The following is a 26435-nucleotide window of genomic DNA, read 5'->3' on the forward strand; positions in this document are numbered from 1 at the left end:
CCCTCTCAATGGAGTCTTTATCAAGCATGCTTGAAATCGCTGGAGTGCCGCTTCATGCTTCCTGTTGGACTATTTTTGTTTGATGCACCTTTGGTCAACGTTGGAGCTGGCTGAGCACCCACAGATCTATTATATAGGGCTAGAAGCCCCTTCATGGTGCTCCTTAACTACTATTTTCAATTTTATATAATATATATATATTTATGAAAAGAGCACAAACCAAAGCAACCACACTACCTGGATATGTACCCTGTAAACTATCCTGCCTGATATGCATTGTCTTCTCTGGCTTCTTGAAATTCTTTGCCATCTTTCCCTCGCCTTGCCTACATCTCCCAGCAATCATTGCAGCACTGCTCTGTCAGCTGGCTCCCTTCTGCAGTGAGCAGCAGAGAGAGGTTCAGTGTCTGATTGGCTGAGGCTTCACACACCTCACAGTTCTTAGCACTAAAGAGAGCATGACCATCAGTGCAGGGTAGAAACCACATGGTCTGTGTCTCACAGGAAGGTGGGGGTTGCTTTCAGATAGTTATTAGGACAGAGACAGAGTGGATGGCTGGATGATGTCATTCCCTCACTTTATGCACATAAGTAACAACTAAAGAGGGGAGACTGCTCTATATAGCTAATGAATGATATTTAGACAATTAAATACGTTGATGAGAGGAAAAGATGGGCTATAGGTTTAGTTTCCCAGAGTACCCCTTTTTACACCTGTGGAATCATTTTAGGGCTCTTTTTTTCTGTATAAGTCATTCCCCATGCAGGATTAATAAGGTTAAGTTTTATGAGTTAGGATAATTATACATGCAGTTATTCCAAATATGCAAACAACATTTTTTTTTCTTTACTTTTTTGTATGGGGAGGGTTAATTTATATTTGTAAAAACAGATTTCTTTTTCTTTACACGTTAACAGCCAATTACTGTTGGGGCTTGCTGGAAGATGTGGTTTTGCAACTTTTGTAGGTCTAGAGTTTGGTGACCAATGCCCAAGGGGACTTGTATGAGCAATGGTTAGATGACTTATACAGATTTATGCAGGACATATGTCCTTTATTGATCTAAGTGATTTACATACATCCCACTCCATACATCCTACAACACGCGCTCAGAGATAAGAGACGGACTGCAGTTCTGGAGATCGTGGAGGTCCCAGCAGTCAGACCCTCCTCAATTATACTCTTACCTTCAACCTGTGGATATGGATTAAGACATTTTTACTGCATCCTCGAGGACTGATTTTTTATTTTCTCTGTAATTAATTGTTTTGCATTGTAGTATAAGCCCTCTGTGGTTATGCACAACATCAGAAACCTTGGTTACTAGTTTATTTTGTTAAAGTGAGCTACACATATCTTTCTTCTTGTTCATTGTTTCATAAACCTTGTTGTTATCATTCATGAGTCAACCTAAAAGAAGTATTTCCTAGAGAAAAGTGATATTTGCCCAAAATTGCCTACAAATAAAGACACCATCGTTGGACCTCTGTTGTCTCATTATGTCAAAGTCTTGGCTTTGGATCCCCTGATACTGTTCTAGTCGAGAGCAACCCTTTCTGACGGAGGATATTACAACAATCATGGAAGGCTGGATGAGGCAAATCATACAGATTATCTGATTTACTTATGTGTGAAGGAAGAAGAGGAGAAGAAGGAGAAGGAAAACAAAGAAGAGGAAGAGGAAAAAGAGGAGGATGAAGGGGAGGAAAAAGAAGAGGAAGAGAAGGAGAAAAAGAAGAAATATGAAGAGGAGAAGGAGAACGAAGATGAGAAGCAGGATGAAGGGGACAATGAAGAAAAAAAAGAAGAGAAGGAGGAAGAGAATGACAGAAAGGAGAAAGAACAAGTGGAGAAGAATGAAGGGCAGAATGAAGCAGAGGAAGAGGTAAAGAAGGAGAAAGATGAAAAGGTAATAGAAGAAGAAGAAGAAGAAGAAGAGCTAACTTGCTGCACGTGGTTTTGTACACCAACTAGAGCCTTCATCAGCAGCGTAACAAACTTTTTCTTTACCAAATGTGGAGGACTCCCTTAACATCAAGTGGAGTCTGGAGGAGGCGCTGTTAAAGAGATTATCAATAGGTATTACCTTTCTTCCCTTCCCAGCAGCTCACTTCTGATTTGGTCTCTACTCTTCCTAATACCTTCTGGTATGAAAAGGTAGATCTTAGATGGCAGAGCAGGTACTATGCTGAAGCCTTTACATGCAGGTGAAACCAGTGGCAGCAAATGTATGCAACATTGTGTGTACATTGGCTACCATATGGAGGCATGGTTTTGCCCACATGTGGTGACCACAACAAAGTACTTGACCCACCATCTCATTCCCCCCCTTTTATTCCAGGTGATAAGTCAACAGGGAAAGAGACCAAGCTTGAAGTGAGCCACTGGGAACCAGGGAAAGATAATGCCATTTTAGATGCTGAGATAACCCCTTTAACATGTAGAGGCAAATGAGGCGCCATTACTATCAGGAGGGTTCATTTGCCTCATATGGGGTAGGAGGAGACCCCCTTTAAGATCAAAGATTGGAGGACAAGACTCCCTTAAGACCACTGGAGTCTGGAGGAGGCGCTGTTAAAGAGGTTATCAAGACAGCTGAAAAGGTATGACCTTCCTTCGCTTCCCAGCCACTGGAGAGAGGGAAAAGTTTATGCCATTTTAGCTCCTTTGATAACCCCTTTAACATAAAGAGGCAAATGAGGCGCCTATAACATCAGGAGGATTCATTTGCCTCATAAGGGGTAGGAGGAGACCCCCTTTAAGATCAAAGACTGGAGGACAAGACTCCCTTAAGACCACTGGAGTCTGGAGGAGGCGCTGTTAAAGAGGTTATCAAGACAGCTGAAAAAGTATGACCTTACCTCGCTTCCCAGCAGCTCACTTCTGCTTTGGTCTTGACTCATCCTGATACCTTCTGGTATGAAAATGGAAGGCCGAGATGGGGGAGCAGGTAGCATGTTGCAGTCGTCACATGCAGGCGAAATCAGTGGCGGCAAATGTATGCAACATCGGAGGCCTGGTTTCACCCACATGTGGTGACCACAACACATTACCTGACCCCTTATTTCAGCCACCCCCTTTATTCCAGGTGAGAAGGTATAGGGATGAGATGAGAGCTATGTGGAAAAGAACCACTGGAGGTAGGGGAAAGTTTATGCCATTTTAGCTCCTCTGATAACCCCTTTAACATATAGAGGCAAATGAGGCGCATTTAACATCAGGAGGATTCATTTGCCTCATAAGGGGTAGGAGGAGACCCCCTTTAAGATCAAAGACTGGAGGACAAGACTCCCTTAAGACCACTGGAGTCTGGAGGAGGCGCTGTTAAAGAGGTTATCAAGAAATCTGAAAAGGTATGACCTTACCTTGCTTTCCCAGCAGCTCACTTCTGGATTGGTCTCGACTCGTCCTGATACCTTCTGGTATGAAAATGGAGGGCCGAGATGGGGGAGCAGGTAGCATGTTGCAGTCGTCACATGCAGGCGAAATCAGTGGCGGCAAATGTATGCAACATCGGAGGCCTGGTTTCACCCACATGTGGTGACCATAACACATTACCTGACCCCTTTTGTCAGCCACCCCCTTTATTCCAGGTGAGAAGGTATCGGGATGAGATGAGAGCTAACTGGAAAAGAGCTGGAGGGAGGGGAAAGTTTATGCCATTTTAGCTCCTCTGATAACCCCTTTAACATATAGAGGCAAATGAGGCGCCTTTTACATCAGGAGGATTCATTTGCCTCATAAGGGGTAGGAGGAGACCCCCTTTAAGATCAAATACTGGAGGACAAGACTCCCTTAAGACCAGTGGAGTCTGGAGGAGGCGCTGTTAAAGCGGTTATCAAGACAGCAGAAAAGGTATGACCTTCCTTCGCTTCCCAGCCACTGGAGAGAGGGAAAGGTTATGCCATTTTAGCTCCTCTGATAACCCCTTTAACAGAGGCAAATGAGGCGCCTTTAACATCAGGAGGATTCATTTGCCTCATAAGGGGTAGGAGGAGACCCCCTTTAAGATCAAAGATTGGAGGACAAGACTCCCTTAAGACCACTGGAGTCTGGAGGAGGCGCTGTTAAAGAGGTTATCAAGACAGCTGAAAAGGTATGACCTTCCTTCGCTTCCCAGCCACTGGAGAGAGGGAAAAGTTTATGCCATTTTAGCTCCTCTGATAACCCCTTTAACAGAGGCAAATGAGGCGCCTTTAACATCAGGAGGATTCATTTGCCTCATAAGGGGTAGGAGGAGACCCCCTTTAAGATCAAAGACTGGAGGACAAGACTCCCTTAAGACCACCGGAGTCTGGAGGAGGCGCTGTTAAAGAGGTTATCAAGAAAGCTGAAAAAGTATGACCTTACCTCGCTTCCCAGCAGCTCACTTCTGCTTTGGTCTTGACTCATCCTGATACCTTCTGGTATGAAAATGGAGGGCCGAGATGCAGGAGCAGGTAGCATGTTGCAGTCGTCACATGCAGGCGAAATCAGTGGCAGCAAATGTACGCAACATCGTATGTACATTGTCTACCACATGGAGGCCTGGTTTCACCCACATGTGGTGACCACAACACATTACCTGACCCCTTATTTCAGCCACCCCCTTTATTCCAGGTGAGAAGGTATCGGGATGAGATGAGAGCTATGTGGAAAAGAGCCACTGGAGGTAGGGGAAAGTTTATGCCATTTTAGCTCCTCTGATAACCCCTTTAACATATAGAGGCAAATGAGGCGCCTTTTACATCAGGAGGATTCATTTGCCTCATAAGGGGTAGGAGGAGACCCCCTTTAAGATCAAATACTGGAGGACAAGACTCCCTTAAGACCAGTGGAGTCTGGAGGAGGCGCTGTTAAAGCGGTTATCAAGACAGCTGAAAAGGTATGACCTTCCTTCGCTTCCCAGCCACTGGAGAGAGGGAAAAGTTTATGCCATTTTAGCTCCTCTGATAACCCCTTTAACAGAGGCAAATGAGGCGCCTTTAACATCAGGAGGATTCATTTGCCTCATAAGGGGTAGGAGGAGACCCCCTTTAAGATCAAAGATTGGAGGACAAGACTCCCTTAAGACCACTGGAGTCTGGAGGAGGCGCTGTTAAAGAGGTTATCAAGACAGCTGAAAAGGTATGACCTTCCTTCGCTTCCCAGCCACTGGAGAGAGGGAAAAGTTTATGCCATTTTAGCTCCTCTGATAACCCCTTTAACAGAGGCAAATGAGGCGCCTTTAACATCAGGAGGATTCATTTGCCTCATAAGGGGTAGGAGGAGACCCCCTTTAAGATCAAAGACTGGAGGACAAGACTCCCTTAAGACCACCAGAGTCTGGAGGAGGCGCTGTTAAAGAGGTTATCAAGACAGCTGAAAAAGTATGACCTTACCTTGCTTCCCAGCAGCTCACTTCTGCTTTGGTCTTGACTCATCCTGATACCTTCTGGTATGAAAATGGAGGGCCGAGATGCAGGAGCATGTAGCATGTTGCAGTCGTCACATGCAGGCGAAATCAGTGGCAGCAAATGTACGCAACATCGTATGTACATTGTCTACCACATGGAGGCCTGGTTTCACCCACATGTGGTGACCACAACACATTACCTGACCCCTTATTTCAGCCACCCCCTTTATTCCAGGTGAGAAGGTATCGGGATGAGATGAGAGCTATGTGGAAAAGAGCCACTGGAGAGAGGGAAAAGTTTATGCCATTTTAGCTCCTCTGATAACCCCTTTAACATATAGAGGCAAATGAGGCGCCTTTTACATCAGGAGGATTCATTTGCCTCATAAGGGGTAGGAGGAGACCCCCTTTAAGATCAAATACTGGAGGACAAGACTCCCTTAAGACCAGTGGAGTCTGGAGGAGGCGCTGTTAAAGCGGTTATCAAGACAGCTGAAAAGGTATGACCTTCCTTCGCTTCCCAGCCACTGGAGAGAGGGAAAGGTTATGCCATTTTAGCTCCTCTGATAACCCCTTTAACAGAGGCAAATGAGGCGCCTTTTACATCAGGAGGATTCATTTGCCTCATAAGGGGTAGGAGGAGACCCCCTTTAAGATCAAAGATTGGAGGACAAGACTCCCTTAAGACCACTGGAGTCTGGAGGAGGCGCTGTTAAAGAGGTTATCAAGACAGCTGAAAAGGTATGACCTTCCTTCGCTTCCCAGCCACTGGAGAGAGGGAAAAGTTTATGCCATTTTAGCTCCTCTGATAACCCCTTTAACAGAGGCAAATGAGGCGCCTTTAACATCAGGAGGATTAATTTGCCTCATAAGGGGTAGGAGGAGACCCCCTTTAAGATCAAAGACTGGAGGACAAGACTCCCTTAAGACCACCGGAGTCTGGAGGAGGCGCTGTTAAAGAGGTTATCAAGAAAGCTGAAAAAGTATGACCTTACCTCGCTTCCCAGCAGCTCACTTCTGCTTTGGTCTTGACTCATACTGATACCTTCTGGTATGAAAATGGAGGGCCGAGATGCAGGAGCAGGTAGCATGTTGCAGTCGTCACATGCAGGCGAAATCAGTGGCAGCAAATGTACGCAACATCGTATGTACATTGTCTACCACATGGAGGCCTGGTTTCACCCACATGTGGTGACCACAACACATTACCTGACCCCTTATTTCAGCCACCCTCTTTATTCCAGGTGAGAAGGTATCGGGATGAGATGAGAGCTATGTGGAAAAGAGCCACTGGAGGTAGGGGAAAGTTTATGCCATTTTAGCTCCTCTGATAACCCCTTTAACATATAGAGGCAAATGAGGCGCCTTTTACATCAGGAGGATTCATTTGCCTCATAAGGGGTAGGAGGAGACCCCCTTTAAGATCAAATACTGGAGGACAAGACTCCCTTAAGACCAGTGGAGTCTGGAGGAGGCGCTGTTAAAGCGGTTATCAAGACAGCTGAAAAGGTATGACCTTCCTTCGCTTCCCAGCCACTGGAGAGAGGGAAAAGTTTATGCCATTTTAGCTCCTCTGATAACCCCTTTAACAGAGGCAAATGAGGCGCCTTTAACATCAGGAGGATTCATTTGCCTCATAAGGGGGAGGAGGAGACCCCCTTTAAGATCAAAGATTGGAGGACAAGACTCCCTTAAGACCACTGGAGTCTGGAGGAGGCGCTGTTCAAGAGGTTATCAAGACAGCTGAAAAGGTATGACCTTCCTTCGCTTCCCAGCCACTGGAGAGAAGGAAAAGTTTATGCCATTTTAGCTCCTCTGATAACCCCTTTAACAGAGGCAAATGAGGCGCCTTTAACATCAGGAGGATTAATTTGCCTCATAAGGGGTAGGAGGAGACCACCTTTAAGATCAAAAACTGGAGGACAAGACTCCCTTAAGACCACTGGAGTCTGGAGGAGGCGCTATTAAAGAGGTTATCAAGACAGCTGAAAAGGTATGACCTTCCTTCGCTTCCCAGCCACTGGAGAGAGGGAAAAGTTTATGCCATTTTAGCTCCTCTGATAACCCCTTTAACAGAGGCAAATGAGCGCCTTTAACATCAGGAGGATTCATTTGCCTCATAAGGGGTAGGAGGAGACCCCCTTTAAGATCAAAGACTGGAGGACAAGACTCCCTTAAGACCTTTGGAGTCTGGAGGAGGCGCTATTAAAGAGGTTATCAAGACAGCTGAAAAGGTATGACCTTCCTTCGCTTCCCAGCCACTGGAGAGAGGGAAAAGTTTATGCCATTTTAGCTCCTCTGATAACCCCTTTTATAGAGGCAAATGAGGCGCCTTTAACATCAGGAGGATTCAATTGCCTCATAAGGGGTAGGAGGAGACCCCCTTTAAGATCAAATACTGGAGGACAAGACTCCCTTCAGACCAGTGGAGTCTGGAGGAGGCGCTGTTAAAGCGGTTATCAAGACAGCTGAATAGGTATGACCTTCCTTTGCTTCCTAGCCACTGGAGAGAGGGAAAAGTTTATGCCTTTTTAGCTCCTCTGATAACCCCCTTAACATATAGAGGCAAATGAGGCGCCTTTTACATCAGGAGGATTCATTTGCCTCATAAGGGGTAGGAGGAGACCCCCTTTAAGATCAAAAACTGGAGGACAAGACTCCCTTAAGACCACTGGAGTCTGGAAGAGGCGCTGCTAAAGAGGTTATCAAGACAGCTGAAAGGGTATGACCTTACCTTGCTTTCCCAGCAGCTCACTTCTGGATTGGTCTCGACCCGTCCTGATACCTATTGGTATGAAAATGGAGGGCCGAGATGGGGGAGCAGGTAGCATGTTGCAGTCGTCACATGCAGGCGAAATCAGTGGCAGCAAATGTATGCAACATCGTATGTACATTGTCCACCACATGGAGGCCTGGTTTCACCCACATGTGGTGACCACAACACATTACTTAACCCCTTATGTCAGCCACCCCCTTTATTCCATTTGAGAAGGTATCGGGATGAGATGAGAGCTAACTGGAAAAGAGCCACTTGAGGGAGGGTAAAGTTTATGCCATTTTAGCTCCTTTGATAACCCCCTTTACAGAGGCAAATGAGGCGCCTTTTACATCAGGAGGATTCATTTGCCTAATAAGGGGTAGGAGGAGACCCCCTTTAAGATCAAATACTGGAGGACAAGACTCCCTTAAGACCAGTGGAGTCTGGAGGAGGCGCTGTTAAAGAGGTTATCAAGACAGCTGAAAAAGTATGACCTTACCTCGCTTTCCAGCAGCTCACTTCTGCTTTGGTCTTGACTCATCCTGATACCTTCTGGTATGAAAATGGAGGGCCGAGATGAGGGAGCAGGTCGCATGTTGCAGTCGTCACATGCAGGCGGAATCAGTGGCAGCAAATGTACGCAACATCGTATAAACATTGTCTACCACATGGAGGCCTGGTTTCACCCACATGTGGTGACCACAACACATTACCTGACCCCTTATTTAAGCCACCCCCTTTATTCCAGGTGAGAAGGTATAGGGAGGAGATGAGAGCTATGTGGAAAAGAGCCACTGGAGGTAGGGGAAAGTTTATGCCATTTTAGCTCCTCTGATAACCCCTTTAACATATGGAGGCAAATGAGGCGCCTTTTACAACAGGAGGATTCATTTGCCTCATAAGGGGTAGGAGGAGACCCCCTTTAAGATCAAATACTGGAGGACAAGACTCCCTTAAGACCAGTGGAGTCTGGAGGAGGCGCTGTTAAAGCGGTTATCAAGACAGCTGAAAAGGTATGACCTTCCTTCACTTCCCAGCCACTGAAGAGAGGGAAAAGTTTATGCCATTTTAGCTCCTCTGATAACCCCTTTAACATATAGAGGCAAATGATGCGCCTATAATATCAGGAGGATTCATTTGCCTCATAAGGGGTAGGAGGAGACCCCCTTTAAGATCAAAGACTGGAGGACAAGACTCCCTTAAGACCACTTGAGTCTGGAGGAGGCGCTGTTAAAGAGGTTATCAAGACAGCTGAAAAAGTATGACCTTACCTCGCTTCCCAGCAGCTCACTTCTGGTTTGGTCTTGACTCATCCTGATACCTTTTGGTATGAAAATGGAGGGCCGAGATGGGGGAGCAGGTAGCATGTTGCAGTCGTCACATGCAGGCGAAATCAGTGGCAGCAAATGTACGCAACATTGTATGTACATTGTCTACCACATGGAGGCCTGGTTTCACCCACATTTGGTGACCACAACACATTACCTGACCCCTTATTTCAGCCACCTCCTTTATTCCAGGTGAGAAGGTATCGGGATGAGATGAGAGCTAACTGGAAAAGAGCCACTGGAGGGAGGGGAAAGTTTATGCCATTTTACCTCCTCTGATATCCCCTTTAACATATAGAGGCACATGAGGCGCCTTTTACATCAGGAGGATTCATTTGCCTCATAAGGGGTAGGAGGAGACCCCCTTTAAGATCAAATACTGGAGGACAAGACTCCCTTAAGACCAGTGGAGTCTGGAGGAGGCGCTGTTAAAGGGGTTATCAAGACAGCTGAAAAGGTATGACCTTCCTTCGCTTCCCAGCCACTGGAGAGAGGGAAAAGTTTATGCCATTTTAGCTCCTCTGATAACCCATTTTACAGAGGCAAATGAGGCGCCTTTAACATCAGGAGGATTAATTTGCCTCATAAGGGGTAGGAGGAGACCCCCTTTAAGATCAAATACTGGAGGACAAGACTCCCTTAAGACCACTGGAGTCTGGAGGAGGCGCTGTTAAGGAGGTTATCAAGACAGCTGAAAAGGTATGACCTTCCTTTGCTTCCTAGCCACTGGAGAGAGGAAAAAGTTTATGCCTTTTTAGCTCCTCTGATAACCCCCTTAAGATATAGAGGCAAATGAGGCGCCTTTTACATCAGGAGGATTCATTTGCCTCATAAGGGGTAGGAGGAGACCCCCTTTAAGATCAAAAACTGGAGGACAAGACTTCCTTAAGACCACTGGAGTCTGGAAGAGGCGCTGTTAAAGAGGTTATCAAGACAGCTGAAAGGGTATGACCTTACCTTGCTTTCCCAGCAGCTCACTTCTGGATTGGTCTCGACTTTTCCTGATACCTTTTGGTATGAAAATGGAGGGCCGAGATGGGGGAGCAGGTAGCATGTTGCAGTCGTCACATGCAGGCGAAATCAGTGGCAGCAAATGTATGAAACATCGTATGTACATTGTCTACCACATGGAGGCCTGGTTTCACCCACATGTGGTGACCACAACACATTACCTGACCCCTTATGTCAGCCACCCCCTTTATTCCATTTGAGAAGGTATCGGGATGAGATGAGAGCTAACTGGAAAAGAGCCACTGGAGGGAGGGAAAAGTTTATGCCATTTTAGCTCCTCTGATAACCCCTTTTGCAGAGGCAAATGAGGCGCCTTTAACATCTGGAGGATTCATTTGCCTCATAAGGGGTAGGAGGAGACCCCCTTTAAGATCAAATACTGGAGGACAAGACTCCCTTAAGACCAGTGGAGTCTGGAGGAGGCGCTGTTAAAGAGGTTATCAAGACAGCTGAAAAGGTATGACATTACCTTGCTTCCCAGCAGCTCACTTCTGGTTTGGTCTCGACTCTTCCTGATGCCTAGTGTTGAGCGGCATAGGCCATATTCGAATTCGCGAATATTCGCGAATATATGGGCGAATATTCGTCATGTATTCGCGAATATTCGCATATTCGTAGTATTCTCGCTTTTTTTTCGCAACGCAAAAAATTCGTGTATGCGAAAATTTACATATGCGAAAATTAGCATATGCAAAAAATATTGCAAGCAAAAATTCGAATATGCGAAAATTAGCATATGCAAATGTTCGCATATGCGAAAATCCGCACGCCAGTCTCACACAGTAGTATTAGAGTCTTCTTTACACACGAGCTGGAAGCAGAGAGGGATGATCACTGTGATGTGTACTGTGAAAAAATAAAAATAAAAAAAAACGAATAATCGTAATTACGAATATATAGCGCTATATTCGCGAAATTCGCGAATTCGCGAATATGCGATATTCGCGAATCATATTCGAATTGCGAATATTCGCGAGCAACACTACTGATGCCTTCTGGTATGAAAATGGAGGGCCGAGATGGGGGAGCAGGTAGCATGTTGCAGTCTTCATATGCAGGCGAAATCAGTGGCAGCAAATGTATGCAACATCCTATACACATTGTCTACCACATGGAGGCCTGGTTTCACCCACATGTGGTGACCACAACACATTACCTGACCCCTTATGTCAGGCACCCCCTTTATTCCATTTGAGAAGGTATCGGGATGAGATGAGAGCTAACTGGAAAAGAGCCACTGGAGGGAGGGTGAAGTTTATGCCATTTTACCTCCTCTGATAACCCCTTTAACATTCAGAGACAAATGAGGCGCCTTTTACATCAGGAGGATTCATTTGCCTCATAAGGGATAGGAGGAGACCCCCTTTAAGATCAAAGACTGGAGGACAAGACTCCCTTAAGACCACTGGAGTCTGGAGGAGGTGCTGTTTAAGTGGTTATCAAGACAGCTGAAAAGGTATGACCTTACCTTACTTCCCAGCAGCTCACTTCTGGTTTGGTCTCGACTCGTCCTGATACCTTCTGGTATGAAAATGGAGGGCCGAGATGGGGGAGCAGGTAGCATGTTGCAGTCGTCACATGCAGGCGAAATCAGTGGCAGCAAATGTATGCAACATCGTATGTACATTGTCTACCACATGGAGGCCTGGTTTCACCCACATGTGGTTACCACAACACATTACCTGTCCCCTTATTTCAGCTACCCCCTTTATTCCAGGTGAGAAGGTATCGGGTTGAGATGAGAGCTAACTGGAAAAGAGCCACTGGAGGGAGGGGAAAGTTAATGCCATTTCAGCTCCTCTGATAACCCCTTTAAAATATAGAGGCAAATGAGGCGCCTTTTACATCAGGAGGATTCATTTGCCTCATAAGGGGTAGGAGGAGACCCCCTTTAACCTGTTCAGTACCCCGGGCGTACTGGTACATTCCGACACCCTGGGTACATGTACATCCGTGCGAATTTAGGTCCCTGCCGCGCAGCGGCACCCAGCGCAAATGCCCAGGGGGGTCATCAGACCCCCCCAATGTTGGCGATCGGCGCAAATCGCAAGTGAATTCACACTTGCGATTTGCGTCTATTCCGGTGATGTGGGTCACAGGTGACCCGCTGACCCGGAAATACATGGCGATCGGGGGTGTTGGATACACCCCCTATCAGCCACTGTATCTATGGGAAGGTGGCGATTTCTTCACCCCCAGGAACGCTGCTATTGCCAATAGCAGCCGGCAGGGGAGGGGTTAACGGCATCCTCTTGCAGCTCCCATGGCTGGCTTAGTTCAGTCAGCGGTCAGAGCTGCTGGAGGAAGCTAGGGACCTCTCCTCTGCATGATCGGAACCCCCTCAGGACTGAAGATCCCCCTTAGAGCAGATCTTATACCCTATCCCCCTAAGAGCAGATCTTATCCCCTATCCCCTATCCAAAGGATAGGGGATAAGATGCCTGATCGCGGGAGTCCCACAGCTGGGGACGCCCGTGAGCATGCACGCGGCACCCCGTTTGTAATCAGCCCCCCGTATTCGCTACGGGTTTGATTACGGTCGACCGCAGGGCCAGCGGCGTGTGACGTCCGCAGCTCCCCCCCCCCCCCATATAACTGTGTGTGATTTTTAATCACACACTGTTATATATCGTATTTATCGGGGCATACCACTCATCGGCCTATTACACGCACCCCCTTTTTTCCAAGGAGGTTTTGGTAAAAAAGTTTTTTTACCAAAATATCCTTGGAAAAATGAGGGTGTGTGTGTTTTTCAGGTGTACCACGATAAACTGTTTCTGGTGGCTTCTGCAGTTCAATGATTTAAAGCAAGCGCTTAAATCTTTTACGTGCAGTGGCTTCTGTGGGGCCAGAGTGCCGCTGCTCTAGTCCCCGGTTTTATAGTTAAATATCCCCCCGCTCCCTGATTCCCTCCCAGTCCCTGGTTTTATAGTTACATGTGCCCTGGGGACTGTGGTCCTTCATGCTCCGGCGGCCTCCTGATCTGTCACTGCGCCGTGCACTGACTGACGAGTGACGTCGTGTTGAGGACGTCACTCGTCATTACGCAGCGCACAGTGACAGATCAGGAGGCCACCGGAGCATGAAGGACCGCAGTCCCCAGGGCACATGTAACTATAAAACCGGGGACGGGGAGGGAATTGGGCCGTGGCGGCGGCGGGATATTTAACTATAAAACCAGGGACGGGGAGGGAATTGTGCAGTGGCGGTGGCGGGACATATAACTATAAAACTGGGGACGGGGAGGGAATTGGGCCGTGGCGGCGGCGGGACATATAATTATAAAACCGGGGACTGGGATGGAATCTGGCGGTGGCAATGGGACTCTGGCCAGGCAGAAGCTGCTGCAGTTCAATGATTTAAAGTGCCCGCTTTAAATCATTGAACTGCAGCAGCTTTTGCGGGATCACAAACAGTATATCGGCGTATAACACGCAGATAGACTTTAGGCTAAAATTTTTAGCAGCGGAGGCATGCGCTTTTCTTGCCTCCGACTCCGAATCTGTCAGTGAGGACGATGAAGATCCTACATTTCTACTTCTGTGGGGCCAGAGTGCCACTGCTCTAGTCCCCGGTTTTATAGTTAAATACCCCCCCCGCTGCCTGATTCCCTCCCCGTCCCGGTTTTATAGTTAAATATCCCGCCGCTGCCACTGCCCAATTCCCTCCCCGTCCCCAGTTTTATAGTTACATGTGCCCTGGGGACTGCGGTCCTTCATGCTCCGGCGGCCTCCTGATCTGTCACTGCGCCGTGCACTGACTGACGAGTGACGTTGTGTTGAGGACGTCACTCGTCATTACGCAGCGCACAGTGACAGATCAGGAGGCCACCGGAGCATGAAGGACCGCAGTCCCCAGGGCACATGTAACTATAAAACCAGGGACGGGGAGGGAATTGGGCCGTGGTGGCGGCGGCGGGATATTTAACTATAAAACCGGGGACTGGGAGGGAATTGGGCCGTGGTGGCGGCGGGATATTTAACTATAAAACCAGGGACGGGGAGGGAATTGGGCAGTGGCGGCGGCGGGACATATAACAATAAAACCGGGGACGGGGAGGGAATTGGGCCGTGGCGGCGGCGGAATATTTAACTATAAAACCAGGGACGGGGAGGGAATTGGGCAGTGGCGGCGGCGGGACATATAACTATAAAACCGGGGACTGGGAGGGAATCTGGCGGTGGCAGTGGGACTCTGGCCAGGCAGAAGCTGCTGCAGTTCAATGATTTAAAGTGCCCGCTTTAAATCATTGAACTGCAGCAGCTTTTGCGGGATCACAAACAGTATATCGGCGTATAACACGCAGATAGACTTTAGGCTAAAATTTTTAGCAGCGGAGGCATGCGCTTTTCTTGCCTCCGACTCCGAATCTGTCAGTGAGGACGATGAAGATCCTACATTCCTGTGTTCTTCATCGTCCTCCTCATCATCTAGTACTGATGAGGAGTCACCTGTGCGGCAGAGACGCCGCCAGGTGAGGCCACGCAACCCCCATTGTAGTGGCCCTGTGGCCTGCACTAGTGCGAGTGGTGATGCCGCTTGTACTAGGAGTCCGAACCCCTAGACAAGTTTACCAGAGCCCCCTTCTGGTGAACCTTTCTGGAGACCCCCAGAGGGTTATCTGCCACGGATTCTGGAGTTTGTTGGCTACTCCGGAATCCGGATTGACAATTCTGGATTCACAGAAATTTGACTATTTCAGTTATTTTTTCAGTGACAGTTTTGTCAATCTAATGGTGGAGCAGACAAATCTGTACGCCAGGCAGTTCATTGCCCACCACCCTGATTCTTTTTTGGCCAGGTCCAATGAATGGTACTCCATTGATGCAGCAGAAATGATGACATTTTGGGGCCTCTTGCTGCATATGGGCCTGGTCAAAAGCCAAGTGTCAGGCAGTACTGGAGCGGGGACATCCTATACAAGACCCAGCTTTACAGTATTGCCCTGACACTGAAGCGGTTCGAGGCCATTCGGAAATGCCTCCATTATGCACATAATGAGGCATGTCCACCCCGAAGTGATCCCACCTATGAACGGCTTTACAAAGTGAGACCGCTCATCGATCACTTTGGGGCCAAATTTTTGGAGGCCTACGTACCACTCAGGGACCTCTCGGTAGATGAGTCTCTTATCAGTTTTAAGGGGAGACTCATCTTCCGCCAGTATATTCCCTCGAAGCGGGCGCGGTATGACGTGAAGCTATATAAACTTTGTGAGAGTACCTCCGGGTACACTTACAAGTTTAGGGTGTATGAGGGACGAGATTCCCGTATTGAACCCCCAGATTGTTTACCCACTCTGAGTGTTAGCGGTAAAATCGTTTTGGACCTTGTGTACCCATTGTTGGATAAGGGTTACCACGTGTACGTGGAAAACTTTTATACCAGCATCCCTCTCTTCACAACCCTTCCACCAGATCCACGTCCGCTTGTGGGACCGTGCGGAAGAACCAGAGAGGCCTCCCTTTAAATTTGATCCAGACACCTATGTCCAAGGGTATGTCCCGTGCCCTTGCCCATGAAAACCTGTTGCTGGTCAGGTATAAGGATAAGAGGGATGTCCTTATGCTGACTACTATTCATGGCAACAGCAGCTCACCTGTCCCTGTGCGAGGTACCACAACACCGGTCCTCAAGCCCGATTGTATTCTGGACTACAATCGGTATATGGGGGGAGTTGATCTTTCTGATCAAGTCCTCAAGCCATACATGGCCATGCGGAAAACACGGGTATGGTACAAAAAAGTTGCGGTCTACATGGTACAGGTTGCCATGTACAATGCTTTTGTACTGTCCCAGTACGCTGGCAACACAGGGACATACCTTCAATTCCAAGAAGAAGCCCTAAAGGTCCTTATCTTTGGTGACCGGGAAAGAGCAGGCTGGACTTCCCAAGGAACTGAAGTATTAGGTGCCAGGATCGTCCCAGGCCAACACTTTCCAGGTGAAGTCCCCCACACTGGAAAGAAGGGACGAACCCTGAAAAAAATGCAGAATGTGTCACAAGAGGGGGATTCGGAAGGACACCACCACTCAATGTGACACTTGCCCCCATCATCCGGGCCTCTGAATTAAAAACTGCTTCAGTGAGTATCACACTTCCATACGGTACTAAATTTTCCCTCTTCATTTTAATTTCCCATAATTTGACCCCAATGTACCAAGTCCAGAGTACATTGCAAATTTCAACCCCATAAAACCACTAAAATGCCCAAAAAACTCTTTATAAAAAAAAAACTGATAAGACCTCTGGGGGTATTTCTTCCAAAAATGGGTCACTGAGTCACTATCATCGGGGACTTTTTATGTTGCCTCAAATGTTCAGCGCTCTCTCTCTCCACCTGAGCGGGGTGCGCATTAATGCAACAGGTTAGGGACGGCCACACACATCACATTCCCAGAATGATGATTCAGAGCATAGGGTTTGGGGTGGGCATATTTTTTTGTTTTGGCTATGCTCTGGTTCATCATTCTGGGAACATAATTTATAATTTTATGTCCCACTGTACCACACTTTAGTTACATAGTGTACCCCAGTTATTTACCACATGTAATGCCCCTTGAGGGGGGTCCCACTGTTCCTCCTCCATAGGAGAAATACAAAGCTCAAGGACCCTGACTGATCTCCGGCACCTCTGAGACCAGTGTGCAAGCTGTTTACTAGTGTTGAGCGGCATAGGTACGGCCAAATATGAGGTATGTCCTTACTCCAAAGAAATGTATTTTCAAATTTACAGTAACATTTTCTCCTGTTACCACTTGTGAAAATGAAAAATTTGGGGTAACCCCAGCATTTTTGTGTAAAAAAATAAAATTTTTCCTTTTAACATGCCACTTAATGAACATTTATCAAACACCTGAGGGGTGTTAAGGCTCACTGTACCCCTTGTTACGTTCTTTGAGGGGTGTAGTTTCCAAAATGGTATGCCATGTGTTTTTTTTTTTTTTGCTGTTCTGGCACCATAGGGGCTTCCTAAATGCGACATGCCCCCCCCCCCCCCCCCCCATTTCAGCAAAATTTGCAAATGTGACTCCTCTTCTGAGCATTGTAGTGCACCAGCAGAGCACTTGACATCCACTCATGGGGTATTTCCATACTCAGAAGAGATGGGGTTACAAATTTTGGGGGGCATTTTGTCCTATTATCCCTTGTAAAAATTTAAAATTTGAGAGAGAACCAGCATTTTAGTGAAAAAAAAAATCATTTACACATCCAACTTTAACGAAAAGTCGTCAAACACCTGTGGTGTGTTAAGGCTCACTGGACCCCTTGTTATGTGCCTTGAGGGGTGTAGTTTCCAAAATAGTATGCCATGTGGGGTTTTATTTGCTGTCCTGGCGCCATAGGGGCTTCCTAAATGGGACATGCCCCTCAAAAACCATTTCAGCAAAATTTGCTTTTCAAAAGCCAAATGTGACTCCTTCTCTTCTGAGCATTGTAGTGTGCCAGAAGAGCACTTGACATCCACACATGGGGTATTTCCATACTCAGAAGAGATGAGGTTACAAATTTTGGGGGGCATTTTGTCCTATTATCCCTTGTAAAAAAAAAAAATTAATTTGAGGGAAAACCAGCATTTTAATGAAAAAAAATCATTTGCACATCCAACTTTAACCTCTTAAGGACCAATGACGTCCTGGGACGTCATGGCACCCTGGGCCTTAAGGACCAATGACGTCCCAGGACGTCATGGCGTTTTCCGCTCCCTGCCGCTCGCCAGGCAGAGATCGGAACCGGATGCCTGCTGAAATCCTTCAGAAAGCATCCAGGGCAAACGCCGAGGGGGGCCATGTAGGCCCCCCATGTCGGCGATCGCCGCAAATCGCAAGGGAAATTGCCCTTGCGATCTGCGGCGATACCGGGCTGATCGGGTCTCTGGGACCCGACCGCCCGGTAATTTTGCATGATCCCGGCAGCCAGGACCATGGTAAAGTATAGGAGCAAGGTGTCAAGCCTGCCACCTCCTCCGATCCCCTGCGATTCTTCGGTTAGTTAACCGACCAATCGCAGGGGGGGGGGGGGCAGTTACTTCCTCCCGCCCTGCCCGTCCCCTGGAAGTCCGGAGAGGACGGAAGGAAGACCGGAGGACGCAGAAGGGGACGGGGGAGTGCTGGGGACCGGCCCCGGTACTTACCTCGTCCCTGAAGACCCGGATCCCGGCGATAAAGACGGCGGCGGCAACAGGTGAGTGGATCTTCAGCCGCGGTCGGCCCCTTTACAGCAATGCACGTCGCCGTAAAGCGACATGCATTGCTGTATTGGGACCCTGTATACTACAACTCCCAGCATGCCCAGACAGCCCTTGGCGTCTGGGCATGCTGGGAGTTGTAGTTTTGCAACATCTGGAGGCCCACAGTTTGGAGACCACTGTGCCCTTCCAGATGTTGCAAAACTACACATCCTCAGCATGCCCTTACTGTCCAGGCATGCTGGGAGTTGTAGTTCTGTAACATCTGGCCCTTCAGATGTTGCAGAACTACAACTCCCAGCATTCCTGGACAGTTTTGGCATACTGGGAGTTGTAGTTTTGCAACATCTGGAAGGGCACAGATTGGGAACCACTGTATTAGTGGTCTGCAAACTGTAGTCCTCCAGATGTTGCAAAACTACAACTCCAAGCATGCTGGGAGTTGTAGTTCGGCAACATCTGGCTCTAAAAATGTTGCCGAACTACTACTTCCAGCATGCCTGAGAATGCTGGGAGTTGTAGTTTTGCAACAACAGGAGGCACACTGGTTGGGAAACATTGTCTGTTTCCTAACTCAGTGTTTCCCAACCCGTGTGCCTCCAGCTGTTGCAAAACTATAACTACCAGCATGCACTGATAGACTGTGCATGCTGGGAGTTGTAGTTTTGCAACAGCTGGAGGTTCCCCCCCCCCCGTGAATGTACAGGATACATTCACATGGGCAGGGGGCTTACAGTGAGTATAAAACCCCACATGGGATACCATTTTGGAAACTACACCCCTCAAGGCGTGTAACAAGGAGTCCAGTGAGCCTTAACACCCCGCAGGTGTTTGACGACTTTTCGTTAAAATTGGACGTGTAAATGAAAAAAAAAATTCCACTAAAGTGCAGTTTTTTCCCCAACTTTACCAATTTTACAAAGGGTAATGGGAGAAAATGGCCCCCAAAATTTGTAACCCCATCTCTTCTGAGTATGGAAATACCATGTTAGGATGTAAAATGCTCTGCGGGCGAACTACAATGCTGAGAAGAGAAGGAGCGCCATTGAGATTTTGGAAAGAGAATTCATTTAGAATGGTAGTCAGGGGCCATGCGCGTTTACAAAGCCCCCCGTGGTGCCAGAACAGTGGACCCCCCACATGTGACACCATTTTGGAAACTACACCCCTCACAGAATTTAATAAGGGGTGCAGTGAGTATTTACACCCCACTGGCGTTTGACAGATCATAAATGCTCACTGCACCCCTTAATAGATTACATGAGGGGTGTAGTTTCCAAAATGGGGTCACATGTGGGGGGGCGGGTCCATTGTTCTGGCACTATGGGGGCTTTGTAAACACAGGTGGCCTTCAATTCCGGACAAATTTTCTCTTCAAAATCCCAATGGCGCTCTAAGCATTGTAGAGCGCCAGCAGAGCACTTTACATCCACATATGGGGTATTTTCTTACTCAAAAGAAATGGAGTTACAAATTTTGGGGAGGCTTTTTTCCTATTTTCCCTTGTGAAAATGAAAAATTTAGGGTAACACCAGCATTTTAGTGAAATTTTTTTTTCCGTTTTCCCATCCAAATTTAATGAAAATTCGTCAAACACCTGTGGGGTGTTAAGGCTCACTATACCCCTTGTCACATTCCGTGAGGGGTGTAGTTTCCAAAATGGGGTCACATGTGGATATTTATGTTTTTGCGTTTATGTCAGAACCGCTGTAAAATCAGCCACCCATGTGCAAATCACCAATTTAGGCCTCAAATGTAAATGGTGCGCTCTCACTCCTGAGCCTTGTTGTGCGCCCACAGAGAATTTTACGCCCACATATGGGGTATTTCCGTACTCAGGAGAAATTGCGTTACAAATTTTGGGTTCCTTTTACTGCTTGTGAAAATAAAAAGTATGGGGCAACACCAGCATGTTAGTGTAAAATTTTTTATTTTTTTAAACTAACAGGCTGGTGTAGACCCCAACTTTTCCTTTTCATAAGGGGTAAAGGGAGAAAAAGCCCCCAAAATTTGTAGTGCAATTTCTCCCGAGTACGGAAATACCCCATATGTGGTCCTAAACTAATACGACAGGTCTCTTAAATGAGCGCCATGCGCATTTGAGGACTAAATTAGGGATTGCATAGGGGTGGATATAGGGGTATTCTATGCCAGTGATTCCCAAACAGGGTGCCTCCAGCTGTTGCTAAACGCCCAGCATACCTGGACAGTCAGCGGCTCTCCAGAAATGCTGGGAGTTGTTGTTTTGCAACAGCTGGAGGCTCCGTTTTGGAAACACGGTTTTCATTTTTATTGGGGGGGGCACAGTGTAAGGGGGTGTAATATGTAGTGTTTTACCCTTTATTATGTGGTAGTGTAGTGTAGTTTTTTTACGGTACATTTGCACTGGTGTGTTACGGCGAGCTTACAGCTAGGAGTTTGCGCTGCATTGAAAAATTTGCCGCAGCCCAAACTTGAAGCAGGAAACTTACTGTTAACCTGCCTGTGTGAATGCAACCTGTACGTTCACATGGGGGGGGGGGGGGGGCAAACCTCCAGCTGTTTCAAGACTACAACTCCCAGCATGTACTGACAGACCGTGCATACTGGGAGTTGTACTTTTGCAAAAGCTGGAGGCACACTGGTTGGAAAACCTTCAGTTAGGTTCTGTTACCTAACTCAGTATTTTCTACAAATACCAGCATGCCAAGACAGCAAAGAGCTGTTTGGGCATGCTAGGAGTTGTAGTTTTGCAAGATCTGGAGGGATGCAGTTTAGAGACCACTGTATAGTGGTTTCAGACTGTAGCCCTCCAGCTGTTGCAAAACTACATATTCCAACATGCCCAAACAGCTGTCTGGGCATGCTGGGAGTTGTAGTTTTGCAACATCTGGAGGGCTACAGGTTAGAGACCACTGTATAGGCAACTAGGCAACTTACTGGCTTCCGTAGGATCCAGGGAGCCATCCTCTTCTGCTGCACGACATCGCCGCCCGCTGATCACCGTCGCCCGCTGCCTCAGGACGGGTAAGTGGATTTCGGCGCCCTGTCCTCTTCGGTTTCCCCATTCTGCCCCGCCTATTGTGGGTGGGTAGGACGGGGAAAACGAAAGTTAACCCCCCCCGCCCCCGATCTGCTATTGGTCTTCGCTTCTGATGACCAAAAGCAGGTATAGGAGGGGTGGCACCCCTGCCACCTCACTCTTATGCCTTCAGGGGGATCGTAGGTGTCTTAGACAACCGCGATCCCCCTTGAATTCACTTGCGATTTGCACCAATCGCCGACATGGGGGGGGGTCTGATGACCCCCCCTGGGCATTTGCGCGGGAAGCCTGCTGATCAATATCAGCAGTCACCCCGGTCCAGTCCCCGCCCGGTGCGCGGTGGGGACCGAAATTCCCACGGGCGAATTCATACGCCCTTCGTCCTTAAGTACCAGGACGCAAGGGCGTATGCATACGCCCTTCTTCCCCAACAGGTTAAGATCAAATACTGGAGGACAAGACTCCCTTAACCCCTTAACGATGCAAGACGTATATTTACGTCCTGCGCCGGCTCCCGCGATATGAAGCATCACATCACGTCCGTCCCGACGCTCATCAACGGCCGGCACCCGCGGCTAATACCACACATCGCCAATTACGGCAATGTGCGGTATTAACCCTTTAGAAGCTGCGGACCGCCGCTTCTAAAGTGAACATGAAACTATCCCGGCTAGTCAGCCGGGCTGTTCGGGACCGCCGCGGTGAAATCGCGGCGTCCCGAACAGCTTACAGGACACCAGGAGGGCCCTTACCTGCCTCCTCGGTGACGAATGACTGCTCCGTGCCTGAGATCTAGGCAGGAGCAGTCAAGCGCCGATAACACTGATCACAGGCGTGTTAATACACGCCAGTGATCAGCATGAGAGATCAGTGTGTGCAGTGTTATCGGTCCATATGGGACCTATAACACTGCAAAATAAAATAAAATAAAAAGTGTTAATAAAGGTCATTTAACCCCTTCCCTAATAAAAGTTTGAATCACCCCCCTTTTCCCATAAAAAAAAAAAACATATGTGGTATCGCTGCGTGCGTAAATGTCCGAACTATAAAAATATATAATTAATTAAACCGCACGGTCAATGGCGTACGCGCAAAAAAATTCCAAAGTCCAAAAAAGCGTATTTTTTGGTCACTTTTTATACCATTAAAAAATGAATAAAAAGTCCGATCAAAACAAAAATGGTACCGATAAAAACTTCAAATCACGGCGCAAAAAATGAGTCCTCATACTGCTCAGTACGGGGAAAAATAAAAAAGTTATAGGGGTCAGAAGATGACATTTTTAAATGTATACATTTTCCTGCATGTAGTTATGATTTTTTCCAGAAGTATGACAAAATCAAACTTATATAAGTAGGGTATCATTTTAACCATATGGATCTACAGAATAATGATAAGGTGTCATTTTTACCGAAATATGCACTGCGTAGAAACGGAAGCCCCCAAAAGTTACAAAATGGCGTTTTTTCTTCGATTTTGTTGCACAATGATTTTTTTTCCATTTCGCCGTGAATTTTTGGGTAAAATGACTAATGTCACTGCAAAGTAGAATTGGTGACACAAAAAATAAGCCATAATATGGATTTTTAGGTGGAAAATTGAAAGGGTTATGATTTTTAAAAGGTAAGGAGGAAAAAAGGAAAGTGCAAAAACTGAAAAACCCTGAGTCCTTAAGGGGTTAAGACCACTGGAGTCTGGAGGAGGCGCTGTTAAAGAGGTTATCAAGACAGCTGAAAAAGTAAGAACTTACCATGCTTCCCAGTTGCTCACTTCAGGTTTGGTCTCATCCTGATACCTTCTGGTATGAAAATGGAGGACCGAGATGGGGGAGCAGGTGGCATGTTCAGTCGTCACATGCAGGCAAAATCAGTGGCAGCAAATGTATGCAACATTGTGTGTACATTGGCTACCACATGGAGGCCTGGTCTCGCCCGCATGTGGTGACCATAGCACATTACCTGACCCCTTATTTCAGCCTCCCCCTTTATTCCAGGTGAGAATGTATCGGGATGAGATGAGAGCTAACTGGAAAAGAGCCACTGAAGGAAGGGTGAAGTTTATGCCATTTTAGCTCCTCTGATAACCCCTTTAACATATAGAGGAAAATGAGGCGCCTTTTACATCAGGAGGATTCATTTGCCTCATAAGGGGTAGGAGTAGACCCCTTTTAAGATCAAAGACTGGAAGGCAAGACTCCCTTAAGACCATTGGAGTCTGGAGGAGGCACTGTTAAAGAGGTTATCAAGACAGCTGAAAACGTATGACGTTCCTTCGCTTACCAGCAGCTCACTTCTGATTTGGTCTCGACTCGTCCTGATTCCTTCCGGTATGAAAATGGAGGGCCGAGATGGGGGAGAAGGTAGCTTGTAGTCACATGCAAGCGAAATCAGTGGCAGCAAACAAAAGCAACATCGTGTGCACATTGGCTACCACATGGAGGCCTGGTTTCGCCCCCACGTGTGGTGATCACAACACATTACCTGACCCCTTATTTCAGCCACCCCCTTTATTCCAGGTGAGGAGATATCAGGATGAGATGAGAGCTATTTGGAAAAGAGCCACTGGAGGGAGGAAAAATGTTATGCATTTTTAGCTCCTCTGATAGCACCTTTAACATATAGAGGCAAATGAGGCGCCCTTAACATCAGGAGGAGACCCCCTTTAAGATCAAATAATGGAGAACAGGACTCCCTTAAGACCAGTAGAGTCTAGAGGAGGCGCTGTTTAAAGAGGTTATCAAGACAGCTGAAAAGGTATGACCTTACCTCACTTCCCAGCAGATCACTTCTGGTTTGGTCTCGACTCGTCCTGATACCTCCACGGTAGCTTTACTGAGGGTAGAGAGGTGATATAGTATATGCAGTACAGACAATTTCCCAAATAGGTGACCAGTTACACAGAGGGACCTCGCAGGCTTCCTGGGAATTGCAGTATATAGATACACTTTAGTGCAGGCCATGGTGACTATATAGAAGACTTGACTGACTTGACAATTGACAAGAAGATGACTTTGAGCTTACTTGAGCTGACTTGTGGCTGCAGGCTTTAGGCTTGAGGCCTCAAATGCTCTGGACACACTCTGAGGCAACTGCACTGGACCTCAGCAGAAGCAAGAATGCAGGAGGAGAGCGATTGTAGCTCCACCCCTGCTTTTATTGGAGTGTCTTGCAAAGAGCCCATAGGTCACTAGAGGGGTCACCTGGTCACTAGTGCCTCCTGGGTATCAAGCACATGGTCACGCTAGTTAAAGAAACATTACACTTTTAACATATAACATGTGTACATAGGGGTTAAAACTGCAGGGGGCCCTGGGTACATAAAGGGACTCTTGGTAACCATGCAACTGCTGTAGTAACATGTCAAATGACAATATACATAGCTCTTTCGGATTGGGCTGCCAGAGGCTATCTACCCAATGCATTGGCTACTGGGGTCTCTTGGTTGGACACACTTCCCCCAGAGCTCTATGCATTGTTAGACAACATTAGACATTTGTTACCTTATTTTACCTTCTGGCCAGTAAAATATCCTGGGCACGTGGACACAAGAAAATATTAGACATTAAGCATTATAAACATTTTGTGGACTAGTACTATGGTAAATGCTACAGCCCTAATGTGATATTGTTACGCCGAGCGCTCCGGGTCCCCGCTCCTCCCCGGAGCGCTCGCTTCACTCTCCCCGCGGCAGCGCTCCGGTCACGTCCTCTGACCCGGGGCGCTGCGATTCCGCTGCCAGCCGGGATGCGATTCGCGATGCGGATAGCGCCCGCTCGCGATGCGCACCCCGGCTCCCCTACCTGACTCGCTCTCCGTCTGTTCTGTCCCGGCGCGCGCGGCCCCGCTCCCTAGGGCGCGCGCGCGCCGGGTCTCTTCGATTTAAAGGGCCACTGCGCCGCTGATTGGCGCAGTGGTTCCAATTAGTGTGTTCACCTGTGCACTTCCCTATATCACCTCACTTCCCCTGCACTCCCTTGCCGGATCTTGTTGCCTTAGTGCCAGTGAAAGCGTTCCTTGTGTGTTCCTTGCCTGTGTTTCCAGACCTTCTGCCGTTGCCCCTGACTACGATCCTTGCTGCCTGCCCCGACCTTCTGCTACGTCCGACCTTGCTTTTTGCCTACTCCCTTGTACCGCGCCTATCTTCAGCAGCCAGAGAGGTGAGCCGTTGCTAGTGGATACGACCTGGTCACTACCGCCGCAGCAAGACCATCCCGCTTTGCGGCGGGCTCTGGTGAAAACCAGTAGTGGCTTAGAACCGGTCCACTAGCACGGTCCACTCCAATCCCTCTCTGGCACAGAGGATCCACTACCTGCCAGCCGGCATCGTGACAGTAGATCCGGCCATGGATCCCGCTGAAGTTCCTCTGCCAGTTGTCGCTGACCTCACCACGGTGGTCGCCCAGCAGTCACAACAGATAGCGCAACAAGGCCAACAGCTGTCTCAACTGACCGTTATGCTACAACAGTTACTACCACAGCTTCAGCAGTCATCTCCTCCGCCAGCTCCTGCACCTCCTCCGCAGCGAGTGGCCGCTCCTGGGATACGCTTATCCTTGCCGGATAAATTTGATGGGGACTCTAAGTTTTGCCGTGGCTTTCTTTCCCAATGTTCCCTGCATCTGGAGATGATGTCGGACCTGTTTCCCACTGAAAGGTCTAAGGTGGCTTTCGTAGTCAGCCTTCTGTCCGGAAAAGCCCTGTCATGGGCCACACCGCTCTGGGACCGCAATGACCCCGTCACTGCCTCTGTACA

General features: G+C 47.8%; 1 protein-coding gene across 1 annotated transcript in view; it reads left to right on the forward strand.

Moving 5' to 3' along the window:
* The first annotated feature begins 1559 nt into the window (after positions 1 to 1559).
* Positions 1560 to 26435, forward strand: part of LOC130326118 (cilia- and flagella-associated protein 251-like) — a 317392-nt gene continuing 292516 nt past the window's right edge. Inside the window, exon 1 of the mRNA XM_056553341.1 lies at positions 1560 to 1910. The gene's annotated coding sequence lies outside the window, so the exon portion shown is untranslated. The remainder of the gene's footprint in view (positions 1911 to 26435) is intronic.

The sequence above is a fragment of the Hyla sarda genome, unplaced genomic scaffold (genome assembly GCF_029499605.1).
Source record: "Hyla sarda isolate aHylSar1 unplaced genomic scaffold, aHylSar1.hap1 scaffold_281, whole genome shotgun sequence".
In the NCBI taxonomy this organism is placed as follows: domain Eukaryota; kingdom Metazoa; phylum Chordata; class Amphibia; order Anura; family Hylidae; genus Hyla; species Hyla sarda.